The following is a 20,414-nucleotide window of genomic DNA, read 5'->3' as shown; positions in this document are numbered from 1 at the left end:
TAAATTGTCAATACAAGAAAAAGTACATTGACACATATAGACATGCTTCGCCTGAGACTGCCAATTTAACTAAAACATTTCATTGCAAAATACACCTTCTGCTTAGGATCATTTGCATCATACTTGCCTTCTCTCCCAGAAGCTGCGGGAGACTCACAATTTTTGGGGTAGTCCTATGTTGCCCTGGAAGGGTAGGTGGCTCTTCCACATCTCACGCATCAGACCATTCCTCGCCACTGACGCAACCAAAATTCTCATTCACTCTCTTGTCATCTCCCGCCTTGACTACTGCAACATCCTTCTCTCTGGGCTACATCTCACCCACCTCGCACCTCTCCAATCTATTCTTAACGCTGCTGCTAGGCTCATCTTCCTCTCCCGCCGCTCTACCTCTGCCTCCCCCCTCTGTCTATCTCTTCACTGGCTCCCCATTCCTTTCCAAGTTCTCTTTAAACTCCTCACCACCACCTACAAGGCTCTCTCCTCCTCCACCGCTCCTTACATCTCTTCACTGATCTCTATCCACACTCCCTCCCATCCTCTTCGCTCCATCGCTGACCGCCAACTGACCTCTCACCTAATCACCTCCTCCCACTCCAGTGTCCAAGACTTCTCTCGCGCTGCCCCCCCTGCACTGGAACAACCTCCCGCCACCCATCAAACTTTCTGATTCCCTTACCTTCTTTAAGCGCTCCCTCAAAACCCACTTTTTTCGACTAGCCTATTCCTCCTCCTAACCTCTTTTGATCCTCCTATCCTGCCTCCGTTCCCATCCGTTCCTACTTATCCTATTGTTTTTCGTTTGTCCACCCACCTCTTTTAGTATGTTAACTCTTATGAGTAGAGCCCTCCTTCCTCACGTACTCACCCTACCTCTTTACCTCACCTGTGCTCCTGTCCTGTTCTTCCCTTCCTATACTTCATCTTCAGTCTCCTCAACAATTTCGACACCTACTTCTGAACTGATGCTGATTTTAGTTCTACCAGCTATACCCCTATTTATGCTGTATTTTATCAACACACCCTGTACGTTACCTTGTCATTTGTTTTTTGTTTGCTATGTACGGCGCTGCGGACACCTTGTGGCGCCTTATAAATAAACGTACTACTACTACTACTACTATGCAAAAAAGGGAAATACTAAGTAAATACAAAAAAAAAATGTGTGTGTGTGTATATACAGTATATATATATATATATATATATATATATATATATATATATATATATATATATATATATATATATATATAAACCGGAAAGTACTTGGACAATGTAGCGCTAATTGTATAAGGAAATGAAGCATCCAGCAATACCACCTGAGATTAACCTCAGGGGAATATAAACACCAAAGTCCTTTTAAGGGCTGCAGCTCAATCAACCAGCAGGCTTCTGGGTTCCCCGGAGAAGACAATCTGGGTAGAACAAGAAAATGGGAAGAGAGCGCTTCCTGGTGTATTAAAAGAGATTTATTTTGGACACCAACAGGGTAAAATCCACGGTACAACAATTAATTGCTCGTACCTATAATATAAACACTGTGGGCTGGCTACCACAAGGCTTTAAAAGTGTAACCAAAAGCAAATAAGCTCACGCGGTCCGTGCTGCACAATTAGCCGGGTCTCAAGTGGATGCTGACGCTGGATTGCGCCACAGGAACACGGGACTCCGGTGTGTGGGACAGCCGTCCGGAGAGACACAGAGAGCAAGAGCGTAGCAAGCCACGTCCTGACGCGTTTCGTCACTGGGGACTTCGTCAGAGGGCGTGGCTATTGCTGACACTCGTGCTCATTACATACTGCACAACTGCCAATCATTATGAGGGGGCCCGACTCATCTGAGCGAATAGAAGAGGCTGAAAAATATGCAGCCTGTCCGTCTGGGATTTAGCCCGTCTGGATAATGAACAGGGGATGGTGTAATGCACCCGCTATATAAGAAATCTTTGATTTATATACTAGACCACCAGAGCGGCTGATCAGTTCTCACATCATGTGAAATATAGGTCTTTTTATTCAAACGCTCCAATAGCAGGTATTATATAGCCTCCCCCATATATTAGCAGCCGTTATACAGACAAAATGACCTAAAAAATAACAGACATATTTTTAAAAAGACAAATTAATAATCATATTGTACGCAAATATTAAAACATTTCTCTAAAAAATGCTCTAAAGAGATAGCCACATAATAATTCAGGCAACCACCAATACATTGCAGACACGAGTATAATACATATATATACAGTACATATTGTTAGTATGTGGTTTTAAGGTTTATGGGATAGTACACATGGATAAGTTATTAATTGATAAACGGGGTGATCTCGTACCCTTCATTTAGTCCGAGGGGCACCAGCGTATTAAGGGTTAAGATCCATGAGGTCTCACGTTTAAGCAGGAACTTATCCATATCTCCCCCTCTTTTAGGTTGTTGTATTTTTTCTATGCCTTTTACTCGCAGGCTTGAGGGGTCACAGCTATGCACTTCTTTAAAGTGTCGAGAGACACCGTGGTTCGTGACCCCATGCTTGATATTTCGAATACAGTATGTTCAAGTATCCAGGTTTTAAGGCATCTCTTTGTCTTCCCGACATACTTAAAACCACAGCCACATTTTAAAAGATACACTACATATATAGAATTACAGTTGATAAAATCCTTGATCCTGTATTCTGAGTCCCACATATTTGGACCTTTATCAATAAAAGAACAGACCTTACAGCCATTGCAAGGGAAGCACCCCTTGATTGAGAGAAAAGTATCACTAGGGGCCCATGACGGCAAGTTCTCTAGCTGACTTTTAGAGACCATTGATTTTACAGTCTTTGCGCTTCTATAAACAATTTTCGGCTGGTCAGGTATATGATTAGCAAGTACTGGGTCTAATTTTAAAACGCTCCAGTGTTTCTTGAAGATAGAATTCAATTATTTTTCTCCACTAGTATACTGAGTTATAAACAGTGCATCATAAGATGTACTTGTCAGGGGTGCATCTGGAACAGTGGGGGACTCATTCTTGGTTACAAGGAGTTTCTTCCTATCTACGTTTCTTGCTCTTGCCAAAGCTGCCTTAATAATGCTTTCAGGGTATCCCCTTCTCTCTAAACCTTTCAGTATAGATTGATGCCTAATCTTCAAATACTTCCACATCGGAGCAATTTCTCCTTAATCTTAAAAACTGAGAGTAGGGAATGTTATATCTCCAGGGGCCATAGTGGCAACTCCGATAATCAAGATAATTATTTGAATCTACCACTTTAAAATATGTTTCAATGCAGTCAATAAGAGGAAAATTTTCCACACTCATTAATATATCAAGGAACTCGATTTTATCATGTTTGAAGTTGGAAGTAAACCTGAGGTCATGATCATTAACATGTATGTGTGCCATAAACTCATTAAATGCAATTTCATTTCCCCTCCATATATTGAAGATACCGTCGATATAACGTTTTATCAAGACGATATTTTCTTTCCACAGACCTGTGAGACAGCTTGATTCCCAGTCTGCCATATATATGTTGGCTAGACTGGGTGCACAAATCGTGCCCATCGCTGTCCCACAGGTCTGTAGGAACCACTCATTGAGAAACTCAAAATAATTGTGTTTCAACACAAATCGCCGGCAATCACACAAAAATGTAGTCATTTTAGCCGACATTTTTACATCCAATCTTAGACGGGCGTCTATAGCTTGTATGCCTTTTTCATGCAGTTTACTTGTTTATAATGCCTGGATGTCTATCGTGGCAAATCTGTGTTCAGAATGCCATTTGATAGACTTGATTATCTGTAGTAAATGTGTTGAGTCTCTAATGTAGGTCTCAATCAGGGGCACGTATGCCTTGATATATGAGTCAACGTATTCAGATATACGAGAAGTGAGTGCGCCGACTCCTGCCACAATCGGCCACCCGGGGGGCTGTGTTGCATTTTTGTGCAATTTGGGCAGGTGATAGAATGTTGCCAGGTTCGGAGTATTATTAAGCAGGTACCTGTATTCCTGAATGCTGATGAGTTTATGGACAAGTTCCCTCTTAATGAGCTGTTCAAGTTCGCACAGATAGATATTAGTGGGGGTCACTTCCCAGTTTCACATAGGAATTTTCATCTAATAGCAGGTTGTAGGCATCGCTAACATAGTAATCTCTGTCCATGATTACTGTGAATCCGCCTTTATCGGCATTTTTTATTACAATGCTGGTATCGGATGTTAAATTAAGAAGAGCCTCCCACTCTTTTTTACTTAGATTATGTTTGCTCATATTTTTATTTCTATACTTATCACACATTTTTTCCATATCTTTTTTTATTAACTCGGAAAATAAATCTATGTAAGGGCCTTTAGACTGTGGATTTTAATTTTAATCCTGAAGAGGGAGCAGCAGCCTCTAGTTGCTGGCTGGGCTCACAACTCGGGCTTTTTCTCAAGAAATGGCGTTTGAGCGTGAGTTTTCGTGTGAATAAGTTTAAATCAATGAGCAAATCAACATTATTTGGGGCTTTATTGGGGGCGAATGACAACCCCTTCTGAAGGACAGATATTTCAGACGTAGTTAATGTTTTCTTCGAAATATTGAAGATACCTTTAGCAGTATTATCTTTATTAGTGTCTACATTGACAACTGGTTTCTCAATTATTGTATATATCTGAGTTTGGACTCCCTTTTTGGAACTTCCTTGTCCCCGCCTTCCCCTAACCTTCTTTTTAATCTTAGCGGTGTCCTTTGGGCTGTGGATGGTTGACCTGATGTGTCGCCCATCCCCCCATTGGTGCGAGGTGATTGTACAGACCTATTCTCATTAAATTGTCTCGGAAGAGATGGATCTCTAAATTGTGGCTGTTTTTTTTTGCCCAGTGTGCTGCTGGTGGGTAAGGTGCCATGTTCTCACCTGGTTGGTTTCGCAATCATCTATCTCTCAAAAAATTTTTTTGCTTATTCTCCATAATTTTATCCTCAATGTTAGAGACTTTTTTATCTATGTCAAGTTTCGCGATGGTGAGCGATTCCTTGTCATATTTTTCATCTAGGGTGGGTAAGATCGATGTAATCTTATTCTCAACCTCAACCAACATTTTTTTCTTTTCAAATATTAGGAGGCGCATTAACTCGAGGGAACACTCATCGAGTATTCTGTGCCACTCCTTCATAAATTTTTCATTATCAATCCCTGTGGTGGGGGCCTTATTAATTCTTAAACCTCGCAGTATGCGGCCACATATGACATAATTGTCAAGCCCCTTTATATCCCACCAGGTTTTTGCCTCCTTTATCAGGAGTTTTTCAAGGTCGACTAACCCACCAATATTAGTTGATATTACATCATTTTCCAAAGCAGGTGTTGACATTTCAGAGAAGATTCGTAAAGACGCTCGTGAGCGTTTATCATTTAACTCAATATTTCTAGACATTTTTTTACAAAAGCGTTAAATGGAATAGAAACAATGAAATATTTCGGTACTTATGTATTATCTGGGCTCCCATGTTAAATGCACCCCATTTTTTCATAACTCTACTATCCAACTACGCATGGAGTTGAATTTATATAGTGTGGCGAGCGCAGCGAGCCACCGTGCCCGAAGCGTGGCGAGGGGACGCGGTCTCATAAGAAAAACGAGAGCCCAGATATTACACAAGTATCAATATTTCTTATTAGTAACAAACACAAAAAGCAGCTAATACAATGACCTGAACCTAAGAAAACCCAAACAGGAAAGTACTTGGACACTGTATATATATATATATATATATATATATATATATCCCAAGTATCCAGATTACAGTGGAAATGTCCTTCCCGTAGGTCAAAATGCCCCACAGGTGGGACAGTAGGGAGGAGAAGGCAATCAACACTGCCCCACCCACCAAACTTTAAGCTCCACCCTTTTTTCAGGTCCAATTTGCATAATACTAAAGTTGGGAGGTATGTATATACTGATCTGAATAGTTGCTATGTCATTTACTCTTTCTATGGAGAAAAAATGGCATATGAGACAAAACAAAGATGGCCGCGGCATCCTGTGATTTAAAGAATGTCCATAAATCTAGAAAATGGCAATATGCAGACTGTTGAAAGAGCCCTGTTAAACATTAGAACTGAATAAGATGTCCGGGAGACACCAATTACACATGTGCACACAAAGGCGGAAGTGTGGCATATAGACTGAATCGTGGCTATTGACAGGGCCGCGCATGCGCACAGACATAGCCGGGATACCGGATCTGTGGTGGAAATACCGCTGCTATTCAATAAAAACTGTTTTTAAGACTGTTTATCCCCTTATATACTATATAAATATAGTGCCCTAGTTAGGGTTAATAGGACTAATATATTAGGTTGTAATTTACACTTTTCTATAAGATAGTAATATATGGGTTAATGACCAATTATGCACAGGATATGATGTCAGCATCCATGAGGCTGACATACAGGTATAAATACCAGCCTGTTCTCAGTACTTTACCACTTGATGAAGTCTGACAGCCTCCAACCATATCTCTGAGATAAGCACTTTTTGTATCTTATACTGTCCAAATGTTTATATTTATCATTTTGTATAAATACTCCCCTTTTTTTATAATATTTAACGCCTAATACATATATTTTTTAATAACCGTTATATTTCCATTTCTAGATTGCTATTATACTATAAACAATTAGTCGCCGCTACTTTATATATATATATATATATATATATATATATATATATATATATATATATAGTTCTGTCAGAACGGCACACACAAAACTTCACACAATCTGCTAGGGTGCATATAATCTCAGGCTTCTGATCCACCTTCATGGGAAGCCATACACAGTCCTTGAAAGCAGGGGTAGATTTAGGGATGACGGCGCCCCTAGGCACAACAATAACGCCACCCCCACCCCCTGTCTAAGAATATTTTTTTTATTGATTACTTATAAGCCCTCATTTGATAATAGCCAATATAACGGACTTATAAAAAAAAGCCACTAACTGTGACATGATCTTTTATTATGAATACATATTTACTAAGTAGGACAGTTTACAGGTGCAGTAACTGCATGTCCTATCCATTTACACTCTATTTCAGATGGAATATAGTACAGTACAGTGGATATTTTGCAGTTATTGGTACATTTTGGGCTGACAGTACCATCACAGGCATCCAAGTGCCGCCCCCAAACTTGTGCCGCCCCTAGGCACGTGCCTCACGTGCCTAATGGGAAATTTGGCTCTTCTTGAAAGTTTAGAGAGCATTCACCAGGCTTTTTGTAGATATGCAAGCAGGAGGAGGAGTTTGCAGGTGCACACTAAATATATGCTAGACCTTTTAATATCTTGCTATATTGCAAGAGGTTAAGTTCTTTAATCTCGATAGGAGCAAGACATTCGATATAAAAAGTCATATGTGTTGTACTATCACAAATGTGGTGTACCTTTTGGAATGTAGATGCTGAAAACGCTATGTGGGAAAGACTAAAAGGCAATAAAAAATACGTATTTTAGAACATGTCTGTAGTATTAAGAATAATGTTTTCCTACATAGCGTTCCCCGTCATTTCATGCATTGCTGCGAGATTGGATTATTTAACATTTAAGGCCATTAAACATATAACCTTAGATGAACGTGAGGGAGATGTTTTAAATAAATTGAGCAAAAGCGAATCCTTCTGGATTTATACATTAGGTTCGCTATCTCCACAAGGTTTAAATGAAGGCTGTGACATCACTCCGTTTCTGCAATAATCAGCATATGTGTGTCGTCTTTTCTTGGTTGGGACTACAATGTTGAGCATAGCTCTGTAACCCTAACCTTAAAAGAGGGGCTTGACCCTATGCTGATTCTGTAGTACTGATGTCTAAAACCTTAGAGCCACATATATTTATATTGTTGTATTTCTTTATTGTTTTTCTGAAATTCTAGTTAATTAAATAATCTCCTTGATCTCCTTTTCTGACATTTTTACATCGATCTGTGTGACATATATATAATGTTTATAAGATGTAAACTTTTTTTTGGTAATAATTGTCTTAATTGTTTGATTTTATTTTTCTGCAGGCTGAGGTCGACATTTTCTATAAAATCATATGTACGCGCAAATATGTGTATTTTATTATAGTGTTAATATTGTATAGTTGCTGCTATATATGTGTTTTGCATATTCTATATATATATATATAGATTTGTTATTATATTTATTATTATTCCTTCGGATTGCTGTTTTTAACATAAACATATAAATGATTGAGGTTGCATGTATGTGGTTAAAATCGGGCAAACGCCTATGAAATTGTATGCACTTTATATATGTGTATTTTTTGTTTATACATATTTTTTATATTTGTATATACTGTTTATGTGTAGGATATATACATATTCTAATATTTTGTGAATTGAATATTTGTATGCCGCCATGAGGTTTAATACTAGAGCTTGATGTTGATTGCAAAATACAAACACCTGCAAAATAAATGGTAGTATAAATACCTGATACTTACCTGAGGTAACCACAGCCCCTGACGAAGTCCTTCCCAGTGACGAAACGTGTTGGGCGTGGCTTGTTTGGTCCGACGCTGTGACATCTTTAATCCACTCGGGTTCCAGCCGGCGTTCCTCCCGATTCTGTATGAGCGGTGCGGTGTCTTGGTCTGAGGTCCTATGAATGCAGCTGAGCGGCGGTGATTCCCTACAACAGGTGTCCGGGCTGTGACGGTTACTTATTTGGCTGGCAAGCATACATTTTTTAACCCCTGTGTACGTGAGCTTTATTATATTAGTAAAAATGTTGTGATATATCCCTCATTTGGTGCGTCGTCTTCTCATTTTTTTTGCAAGTTTCTACCATTGGATCAGTGGCACGATCCTTGAAAAAGACTACACACACTGGAAGACATTTGTGGAATGTTTACCTTTACACTAAGGACTTTGCGCTGGGTATACTGTTTGTTTGTGTGGATTGCACCTGAACGAGGAGGGGGCTGCGGTGCTGGGGGGAAGGATGGTTAGAGGGTTGGAGGAGATTTTAAACTAGGCAACGGGGGGTGGGGGCAGTAAGACATTATGGGACCATCAGGGAGAGAAGCCGGACTGGGATCAGGAATCATATGGGGGAAGGAGATGGGGGGGGACAGAGACGCAGACAAAGTCCTGGGACATAACAAGGGTATAATCAGGGGTTACTCTCAGGGTGCATCAGGAATGTCATGTAATAAAATGTTATGTTGTAACAGTCACGTTACCCCATTACAGTTTTTAGGTACAGATGATCTTAATATACGGGAAGGAGGGAAGGACAGAGGAAGAATTCCCATAACTATAAATAGGGCAGGCAGTGTGCATGGTGGGGAGGGCTGTAGAGAGTCTATTGAAGGGGAGAGGGGCAAGAGGAAGCTAGTTAAGAATTCAAATGGGTCCTGGGGTGAAACTAATCACAATATTAGAGCCATATCTAAAAATAAACATAAATTAAAATGCTTACTGGCTAATGCAAGAAGCTTAGTGAGTAAAATCGGGGAGCTAGAAATGGTGATCAGTAGGGACGACTACGACATCATTGGTATTACAGAAACATGGTGTAATGAGTCGCATGACTGGGCATTAAACATGGAGGGATATACACTCTACAGGAAAGACAGGGAAAATAGAAGGGGTGGGGGTGTGTGCCTATATGTAAATAATAACTTAACATCATGTGAGAAAAATATGAGCACAGACCTAGAAGAAGACAACTCGGAGACAGTGTGGGCAGAGATAACCGACAATAATAAAAAAACAAAAAACAAAATTATAATAGGGGTATGCTATAGACCACCAAATATAAACGAAAGGGAAGAGTCTCTTCTTTTAAACCAACTCAAACAATCATCAAATCAGGGTCAGGTATTAATTATGGGAGATTTTAATTTACCCGACATTAATTGGGAAAACGAAACAGGTAATCAGCAAGAAGCAATGGGTTCTTAAGCTTACTTAAAGACCAGTTTATTACACAAACGGTAGAAACTCCAACTCGTGATGAGGCACTCTTGGACTTAGTATTAACAAATAACACAGACTTAGTTTCAAACACAAAAGTAATTGAACAATTAGGGAACAGTGATCACAATATGGTTTCACTGGAAATCAACTTCAGTAAATTTCATAAAAAGGATCTGCAAAAATACTAAACTTCAGAAAAGCAAACTTTGAATTATTCAGGGAAGCCCTAACAGGAATTGGGTGGGAAACGGTTATGGAGGGAAAAAATGCAGAGGAAATGTGGGATACTCTAAAAAAGGTGCTTGATTCACTAACTATTGAATACATTCCTAAAGTAAATATGGGTAAATTCAATAAAAAAAAGCCACCATGGTTGGACAAAAAAGTAAGGTCAGCTATCAACAGTAAAACAAGAGCATTTAAAATCTATAAAAATAAATTGAATGAGGAGGCGTTCGCAAAATACAAAGAATCAAACAAAACTTGTAAAGGGGTAATCAAAGCAGCTAAAAGATTATATGAAGAGCGCATAGCCACTGAAAGCAAAACCAACCCAAAGAAGTTTTTTAAATACATAAATAGTAAACGTTTAATTAAGGAAAACATAGGCCCACTAACTGATACTAGTGGAAAAAGTGTTAATGGGGACAAGGGAAAAGCAAAACTGTTAAATGAGTTCTTCTCATCAGTATTTACTAAGGGAGAGCAGACTGTGGAACGAACATTTACCACAAACGGGACAAATAAGCCAGATCTCATTGTGGATTTCACGCCGAAGGAAATAGTACTGAGGCTAAGCAAACTCAAAACAAATAAATCACCAGGGGCAGATGGGATTCATCCGAGGGTATTAATGGAATTAAGGGATGAACTAGCTACCCCCCTACATTATATCTTTAGCAAGTCACTATCATCAGGTATAGTACCAAAAGATTGGAGAATAGCAGAGGTAGTGCCAATATTCAAAAAAAGGAAAAAAGGAAGATCCCGCTAATTACAGACCCATTAGTTTAACATCAATTGTGGGTAAACTATTTGAAGGATTTTTAAGGGATGGTATTCAGGAATATTTAGACCGTCACCGTCTACTCAGTACTAACCAACATGGGTTCATGAAAAATCGTTCATGCCAAACTAATCTACTAGGGTTCTATGAAGAGGTTATTAAAAACCTCGATAATGGAAATGCTGTAGATGTGATTTTCCTAGATTTCGCTAAAGCATTTGATACTGTCCCACACAAGAGATTGACTAATAAAATGGAGAACCTAGGATTGGGTGAAAATATCTGCAGATGGGTAGGGAATTGGCTATGTAATAGAGAACAAAGTGTGGTTGTGAATGGTGCCGTATCAGATATGATACCGGTACTAAGTGGAGTGTCCCAGGGTTCAGTTTTGGGGCCCATTCTGTTTAACATTTTTATTAACGATATTGGGATAGGGTTACTCAGCAATGTATCCATCTTTGCGGACGATACAAAACTTAGCAAAGTCATCAAATCATCACCATGTTTCAAAATGATCTGGCAATTCTAGATGAGTGGGCAAAAAAATGGAAGATGAGGTTCAATGTAGATAAATGTAAGGTTATGCACCTTGGGAGACACAACCAGTGTGCAAGTTACAACCTTAGTGGAGAGGAACTGGGTAATTCCATACTTGAAAAGGATCTAGGAGTCCAAATAGACAGCAAACTGGGGTGTAGTGCCCATTGTAATGTAGCTACAAAAAAGGCCAACAAAATTCTGGCATGTTTTAAGAGGGGAATGGAAACTAGGGACTCAAGAGTAATTATGCCACTGTATAAGGCATTGGTGAGACCTCACCTCGAGTACAGAGTGCAGTTATGGGCCCCACACTATAAAAAGGACATCATAGAATTAGAAAAAATCCAAAGGCGAGCAACAAAGCTTATTAGGGGAATGGAGACTTTAAGCTACGAGGAGAGATTAAGCAAGCTGGGACTATTTACACTAGAGAAGAGACGTTTAAGGGGGGGACATGCTCAACATGTACAAATATATCAAGGGCTAATATAAGGAACTGTCACACACCCTCTTTTCTACTAGAAAGGAATCTAGGACACGTGGACATGAGTATAGATTAGAAGAAAAAAGATTTCATTAAGCTAGTAGAAAGAATTTCTTTACAGTCAGAACAGTCAAACTTTGGAACTCAGAAGAAACAAAAGGACTCACACTAGGTGAGTCAAGCAGCGCTCAAATCAATGAAATAATACCAGAGAATTATAAAGGTATAACAATTTTTACTGTTTCTTTAAAAACACATATATATCAATGCACAGATAAAATCAATTTATAATGACATAATGAATGAAGGGGGGGGAAATAAAAGTAAACTGGAATGAATGTAGAAAAAATAAATCAATTTGAACAAAAAAAGTCCCGCCTCAATGGACACAGGAAGGTGGACTGTGTCGACACTTTTTGGACAAACAATTGGTAAGTGCACGTTACCGATAGTGAATGATGAATCCCATGAATTGTGATGATACTGGGGGTCCTCACGATGTATGCGGAGATGTTAAATGCCGCTGGAGGTAGTCGCTTGATGTAGACCAGACATATTGCAGTTGGAGTGAGAGATGGATGGATGAATCTCAATAAGCAGGGTTGTCTGGAGCGATCTCACCCAGAAATATTATGGATGGTGGGATGAGGGAATGGCTTCCGTGCCAGATAGCAGTCCACACTGGTGTAGATGTTGTTAACCAGGGGTTTGGTAAGCACGGTGTCCGCCAATTAAAATTGCCAGTAGGAGTGAGCAGCAATAGTGATGTCCAAAATTCTGTCGAGAGTAACACAGTGGTGTCCAGAGGTGGGGGGCAAGCACCTAATGCGTTTCACTGCGTCCTGCAGCTTTATCAAAGGTGTGGGGGCTGTGGATCTAGGTCAGGTATATATACCTTACTTAATGAGGGGATCAATGCACCTGTGCAATTCAATTAGCAATTCAAATTTGAATAGTATACATTTTTTGAACATATTAATAAAGAGGCAGACATATATCATAATCATAAAAATGTATCAAGAAGTAAAAAGCAGAAGAATTAGCAATATATACATAAAAAGTCAATTTTTACCTTTCTTAATGTTATAGTCACATGACCAGAGGTGAGTCACGTGATCGGGATTGTATTATGTGAATGAACTCGTTTATGCTCGTATGTTGAGTGAGTCCAGGTCAATCTGTTCTCCCAATATTGGGGATACCTGGAGAACAGATTGGGAGAACAGATTGACCTGGACTCACTCAACATACGAGCATAAACGAGTTCATTCACATAATACAATCCCGATCACGTGACTCACCTCTGGTCATGTGACTATAACATTAAGAAAGGTAAAAATTGACTTTTTATGTATATATTGCTAATTCTTCTGCTTTTTACTTCTTGATACATTTTTATGATTATGATATATGTCTGCCTCTTTATTAATATGTTCAAAAAATGTATACTATTCAAATTTGAATTGCTAATTGAATTGCACAGGTGCATTGATCCCCTCATTAAGTAAGGTATATATACCTGACCTAGATCCACAGCCCCCACACCTTTGATAAAGCTGCAGGACGCAGTGAAACGCGTTAGGTGCTTGCCCCCCACCTCTGGACACCACTGTGTTACTCTCGACAGAATTTTGGACATCACTATTGCTGCTCACTCCTACTGGCAATTTTAATTGGCGGACACCGTGCTTACCAAACCCCTGGTTAACAACATCTACACCAGTGTGGACTGCTATCTGGCACGGAAGCCATTCCCTCATCCCACCATCCATAATATTTCTGGGTGAGATCGCTCCAGACAACCCTGCTTATTGAGATTCATCCATCCATCTCTCACTCCAACTGCAATATGTCTGGTCTACATCAAGCGACTACCTCCAGCGGCATTTAACATCTCCGCATACATCGTGAGGACCCCCAGTATCATCACAATTCATGGGATTCATCATTCACTATCGGTAACGTGCACTTACCAATTGTTTGTCCAAAAAGTGTCGACACAGTCCACCTTCCTGTGTCCATTGAGGCGGGACTTTTTTTGTTCAAATTGATTTATTTTTTCTACATTCATTCCAGTTTACTTTTATTTCCCCCCCCTTCATTCATTATGTCATTATAAATTGATTTTATCTGTGCATTGATATATATGTGTTTTTAAAGAAACAGTAAAAATTGTTATACCTTTATAATTCTCTGGTATTATTTCATTGATTTGAGCGCTGCTTGACTCACCTAGTGTGAGTCCTTTTGTTTCTTCTGTATTTCTGAGTGAGGAGTGACTACCCTCACAACCAAGCAGCTGCTCTATTCAGAGACTCAGCTCACTGCAGGGCGCCTGATTATCCCTAGTGGATAACAAACTTTGGAACTCTCTTCCCAGAGAGGTGGTAACGGCTGGCTCATTAAATGGATTCAAGGCAAAGTTGGACAAACATTTACTGGATAAAAACATCCATGGGTACAAATAAGAAATATATACTGTCTGTAAAATATCAGAACCTACCAAATCAGCAATGGATATCTATACCAGGTTGATCTAGATGGACGCAAGTCTTTTTTCAGCCTTACCTACTATGTAACTATGTAATATGTATACATATATCATATAGATATAGGATTTCTATAAAAACTGAAAAGCAGCACTCCAAATATAGCGACAAGTGAATATATATTAAAATACCAATTTAATAACACATAATGAGATAAAATGAATACATTAAAATTCAACGAAACTATCGCTATGGCCTGAGACCTTAATATAGGAACCTACTGTATCTATATAACCTGCATCGGACCAATAAGTGTGGTGTCCAAAGAATCTGAGTCCAATATTGTATGTCACTGGGTGCCTTTGGAGGATCACCATACGATGCATAAGATGAGTCGACTCAAATTCGTCCTCTCTAGATTACGGCTAATGTCCAGAAATTAAGTGAAGAAAAACAGGTCCAGATGAATGAGCAGGTAAAGTCCAATGACTGTGCAAAGGTCCAAGGTCGCTACCATTAAGGGCCAGCTTTATCAAGGTGACTTATAGGAGCTAGGTCTCAGACATAAATGCCCTAGTCAATTGGTAAGCAATTAGCACATTAAAAAAAAAAATGTACTTGTCTGATGTAAATAATAACATGGAGAACTCGGAGACAGAATATTATAGTAAATATTTATAATAAATATATAAACAATATAAAAATAATAAACCAAACCTTTAAAAAATAATATAATAAAATATATATGAGATATATGAGCAGTGGGTTTAAAATAGAGTAATTGGACCCATATCAGAAAAACTGGCCCCACTTACATACATCGCATTACACCAAAAGAATCACCACTCCACTGAATCAAATTTAATGTATAAAAAATAAATAATAAAAACATAATTAACATAATTATACAAAGGTATATAATTCATTCCTTACATTGTTTAACATAATTACATAAGATAAAGGACACATCGACAAGGCTTTAAAGCATTAAAAGGATGTTAGAGGTACTAAAACATGAATGATGGATTTTTATAATGTTACTTCATATGTTTTGTTCACCCCATGTGAAACCATGGTGTTAAGGGTAAAAAATGTTTCTTAAGTCGCAGTTTAAGATTCCTTATTGTTTTTCCTATATACTTTAGATGTGCATTCTAGTTGACAAATGACCCATTTGGTAATACAGGTCATAAGATCTTTAATCAAAAACATTCTTTGCTAATCAAAAAAGATCTTTGCAAACAAGACTACAAAGCCCCATCTAGATCTAACTTGAGTTATTTTGTAAAAAAAATCACTCAAGAAATTGAAGTGATAAGACACTTTTTTTATACCCAACCACCTTTATTACAAACAAGAGGCCAATAGATTACCTGGAGACCCCTAAATCCTAGCGAAAGCTACAATATGATAGCTTTGTGCCAAAAATACAAACAATACACAAATGGCCCATAATAGCAGGAATGGACTACTTAACTTCAGCCTGATCTGAGTAGATTGAGGTGTTCTTGAGTAAATATGTTAAGGAACTAAACACATACATTAGATGTCAGTCCCTTTACACATGTTAAGAGCAAATAGGTGTGGTCAGCTCCTATAGGTGCTGTGTGTTGATATTAAGTAGATATCAACATCTACTTAATATCACCACACAGCACCTATAGGAGCTGAGCGCAGTACTACCAACCTATTTGCTATTTATCTATGTGGGGTAAGGTTTGGAGCCGCACTGACGTAGATTGATTGATTATTAGTTCATTTAGGTGACCAACATGTGGACTATATTATTTAAATTTTAATAGTCATTGATTGGTGGTGCGCCCACGATTTCAGTATAACAACTGAGTGTGGGTTTTTGTTTGCTCAAGGGAGGGCAAACGTATGACAGAAAAAGAGCTTTGTGGGCGCACTCTTGTATTTGTAGATATGGAGTTAATTTAAAACTTAACATTTATTTCGATCTTTTAATATAGAGTAACCAAGGTTAACAATAATAGGAAAGAGAGTATAAGGAGTTTGAAAGTGGTACCAATAGTATGAGAAAATATGAAAAATATAATATATTATATATTATATATAAAATGTTGTGTGATGGCACTTTTCACTTTTCACACTTTACTCTCCATTCAGCGCACTACGTCCTTATCATCATTGACATGTGGACAATGTGATTGTGGGCGAAAATGAATGGTTTTAATCACCTACAGGTTAGGATCACCCGTAGGGATATGGATTACCCCAGCAACAGTATGTTGGTATTATCACAGCTTGTATTGCTCATGCAGTCGGCGTGTCCAGTGCAATTATCTTAGGGATACCTCTATATTTATACCACACCAGATGTTCTTCAGGGGTCCCCCACAAGAATACTATTCTGGCCCGTCACTGCTTAGCTTCCAAGTTCGGGAAGTGTTTGGGCAGTTCCAGTGAGGTATGGTGGTATTTTCTGAGGTTTTTCCTTCCCAAAATAGAAATTGCCTGGTTGACTGTGGATTAGAGCATTGATAGCTGACTGGATACCAAATTGGTGTGGCCACCAAGGGACTTGCAGCTAAATATGTATCTCTTCAAAATTTGCTGCAATAATGACATTACAAAAGGGAGAAAAGAAACATACGGAGGGGAGGGGATGGGGGGAGAGAGGTGGGAAAGGAGAAGTGAAGAGGGTAAGTAGTAGCAATTTATGATAAATGAGGCAGAATTGCCTAATTAGTATGGATGATAATTAGGTTTAATTAGAGCTGCTAATCTAGTCTGCAGGGTTCTGGTAAACAAGGGGTTAACTACCTATGTACCAGGTATAACCTGCCTGCTTATTTCTGGTGGTCAATTCCTCTTAGCAAAAAAAAGGGGGTTATCCAGTATCAACAGTTAGATATTACAACACTGCTGTCCCACAAAGTATCTCTGCTCCGACAAGGGGTTAAATACCTCAGTGCCAGATCAAGCCTGCCTGCTTATTTCTGAAGGTCAGTTGTAATTAGCTGAATTGGGTTATCCTGTATCACAGTCAAATATTGCAACACTGCTGCCCCACAAGGTAGCTCAGCTCCGATGCTGACCACTGCAGGAACTTGCTGACAGTATTAATTTAGACACTGGTTACTGTGTATACATGTGAAATAGTAGCAGTTCCTTTAAGTAAACGAAAGTGTCACTCCTCCGCCAGACGCAGATGGAGGACACTGGTACCTGGGACGCCGCCGGGCGTCAGAGCTTAGAGTCCGGGCAGGTCTGAGGTACAGCTGGTTGGGCTGCGCAGTGTGGAAGGTATCCGTGTGGGTAACGCCGCTGCTGCTGTCGCTGGGGTGTCAGTTTAGACACGTGTTTCGCCGGGATCGGCTTCGTCAGTATGCGCCATCTTGATTAGATGTCAGTCCCTTTACACATGTTAAGAGCAAATAGGTGTGGTCAGCTCCTATAGGTGCTGTGTGTTGATATTAAGTAGATATCAACATCTACTTAATATCACCACACAGCACCTATAGGAGCTGAGCGCAGTACTACCAACCTATTTGCTATTTATCTATACCAGGCTGGTCACCTGTCAGTGCTGCAGCTAGCCCCAACCACTGTTATCCCAGTGCGCTGTTCACCAATACCACTGTCTAAAAATACCTTTACACATGTACTCCACACAAAAAGGGGATTAAAAGCTGTAATTAATTTTTAGAGGAGGACCATCTTATGGATAACACACACAAATAATTTTTATGTTTTTTTTTAAATTACGTTTATTTTGAGTCACAACTACCGTATTTTACATTTCTGGACCAACTATTTTAAATTTCTGGACCAATTTTATGTACACACAGAGGGACAGCTATGGGCACCGTTTTTGCTCCCAGCTTTGCCAATTTCCATAGGGCAAACTGGGAGCAGAAACAAATATATGGAAACCATCCATTTAAAGTAAATCTTATAGCTTACCACAGATACATAGATGACATTCTGATTGTATGTGAGGAATCCACAGAGGATTTCAAATAATTAATTTGGCATCTAGGAGATAATGAATACAATTTGCCATTTACATATAAGATTTACACTAAGGAAATTGAGTACCTGGAGCTTATCCTTGGAGGGAACAGAGATAAAAATCATAAAAATCATAAAAAATGCTAAAAAGTGGAAGACAAATATTCCTTTTTTGCAGTACTGTAGGATTCATAGAAATTGTACCTCTTCTTCAGATTTTAGTAATCAACTTCAAGTTAATTAAGATAGATTTAGAGATTGAGGCTACCTGAAAGATCTAATTTCAGAAGCAGAGATCAAAGCGGCAAATCAAGACAGAAAATAACTCTTACCTCAACAGACTGCTATGAACACTAGGGTAATTTTTGTCACTCAGTACAATGGGAAAAAAAAATCAAAGAGTACCATAAATAAGCAGTGGGATATTTTCCTCACAGATCCTCTACTATGCACTGTATTACTGAAGAAACCTCAGATTGCTTTTAGAATAGCAAGACATGTAAAGGTGCATATAGCTCCCAGCTTACTAAGAGCTAACATTAACAAAATAATAATTGGCTAGGAAGAGCTAAAGGGTTCTTTAAATGCAACAGTTGTAATGTCTGTACGTTTCTCAGCCCTGCATGTCATAATTTCAGCAATTTTAATAACCTTTTTGATTACATATCTTATGAACTGTAAGATGACATGGATCATTTATCAACTACAATGAACATGCAATCTTAAGTATATAGGAAAAATAAAAAGGAATTTTGAACTGCGACTTCAGGAACACGTGAAGGCTATAAAGAATAAGGTTGATAACAATTTAGATCCAATATTTCTGAAATGTAAAGTTATTAATGTAAGCTATTTTTCTTTATTTTTTCACTTTTTTATTTTATACCTAATAAAATGCTCCTTATTAATATATTTTTGGGTTAAGCACACAATTTTTTCATTTGCACATTGGCGCATCTCATTGGGAAATGCTCCAAAAGGCATACACAGGACTTGAGACAATTGGATGCAAATGTTATTTATATATGGATCACATACACAGGGATTCATTTGAAGACTTTGATCTTTATTTTATAAAACAAGTCGCAGCATACCATATGAATTCCATAGGCAAGTGTAGTTACAGGCAACAGCTTACAGGTAATCACAGTATAAACAGACTCTTGCAACTGCTCCAGTGGTCCCTACCATAGCCCACACTGCGGCCTATTGCTTGGGCAGCTAATCCACGATAAAGAGCATTTGCATGCTGCCCTGGAAATACTTACAGTATATAAGGAGATCACTGGTGCCACAGATTACACCCCTGGCTTCTGCTACGGCTCCAAAACCTGTTCTGGATCCTCCACATTACTCTCATGTGGAGATATGCTGTCTCTGCCACAATATCCTCATTATCAGTGCCACTCTGGACTGATATTAAGGATACATGATTAGTTGTCACATATTTGGAGGGTACATATTGTTATAAGTATGTATGTATGTATGTATGTATGTACCTGTGTCTTCTCTTGGTGTGACATCGATACTCCAGTCTTTCTCCTTTGCCCTTTGCCCTAGAGGGCGTGTGGACAGAAGGACTAAGGAAACCCCAAAGGGCAGAACCCCCACCTACCAGCCAGTCACCACACGGGAGGACGGTGCCAAGCAATTTATTAAATGGGAATCACCAGTCACCACTTTAAACTAATGTTGGTAAAACAAAGGTAAACGCAGATATTGCACAATCATAAGGCACATACACAGCAGCACATTTCACGAGCAATTAGCATTTAGAGACACAGAGATTGTGTTTCAAAATACTAACTGTCCCTGCATAACATTGCTGTGAAACAACAATTACTGTAACATGTAAAGGCACGTAAACAGTTTCACATCACACTGGCATATAATACTGCAATAAACATTATGGTCAGCAGAAGCAGAGAAGAGTCACTAGCGTCCAAT

The 20,414-nt window shown here is 38.9% G+C and overlaps 1 pseudogene; it reads right to left on the bottom strand.

The window, feature by feature from the left end:
• Nucleotides 1–16,814: 16,814 nt before the first annotated feature.
• Nucleotides 16,815–16,934, bottom strand: LOC146044365 (5S ribosomal RNA; annotated as a pseudogene).
• Nucleotides 16,935–20,414: the final 3,480 nt, after the last annotated feature.

The sequence above is a fragment of the Crinia signifera genome, chromosome 19 (assembly GCF_055691185.1).
Source record: "Crinia signifera chromosome 19, ASM5569118v1, whole genome shotgun sequence".
NCBI lineage: Eukaryota > Metazoa > Chordata > Amphibia > Anura > Myobatrachidae > Crinia > Crinia signifera.
Note: the sequence above shows the minus strand (reverse complement) of the source record. Positions and strands in the feature narration are given on the sequence as shown.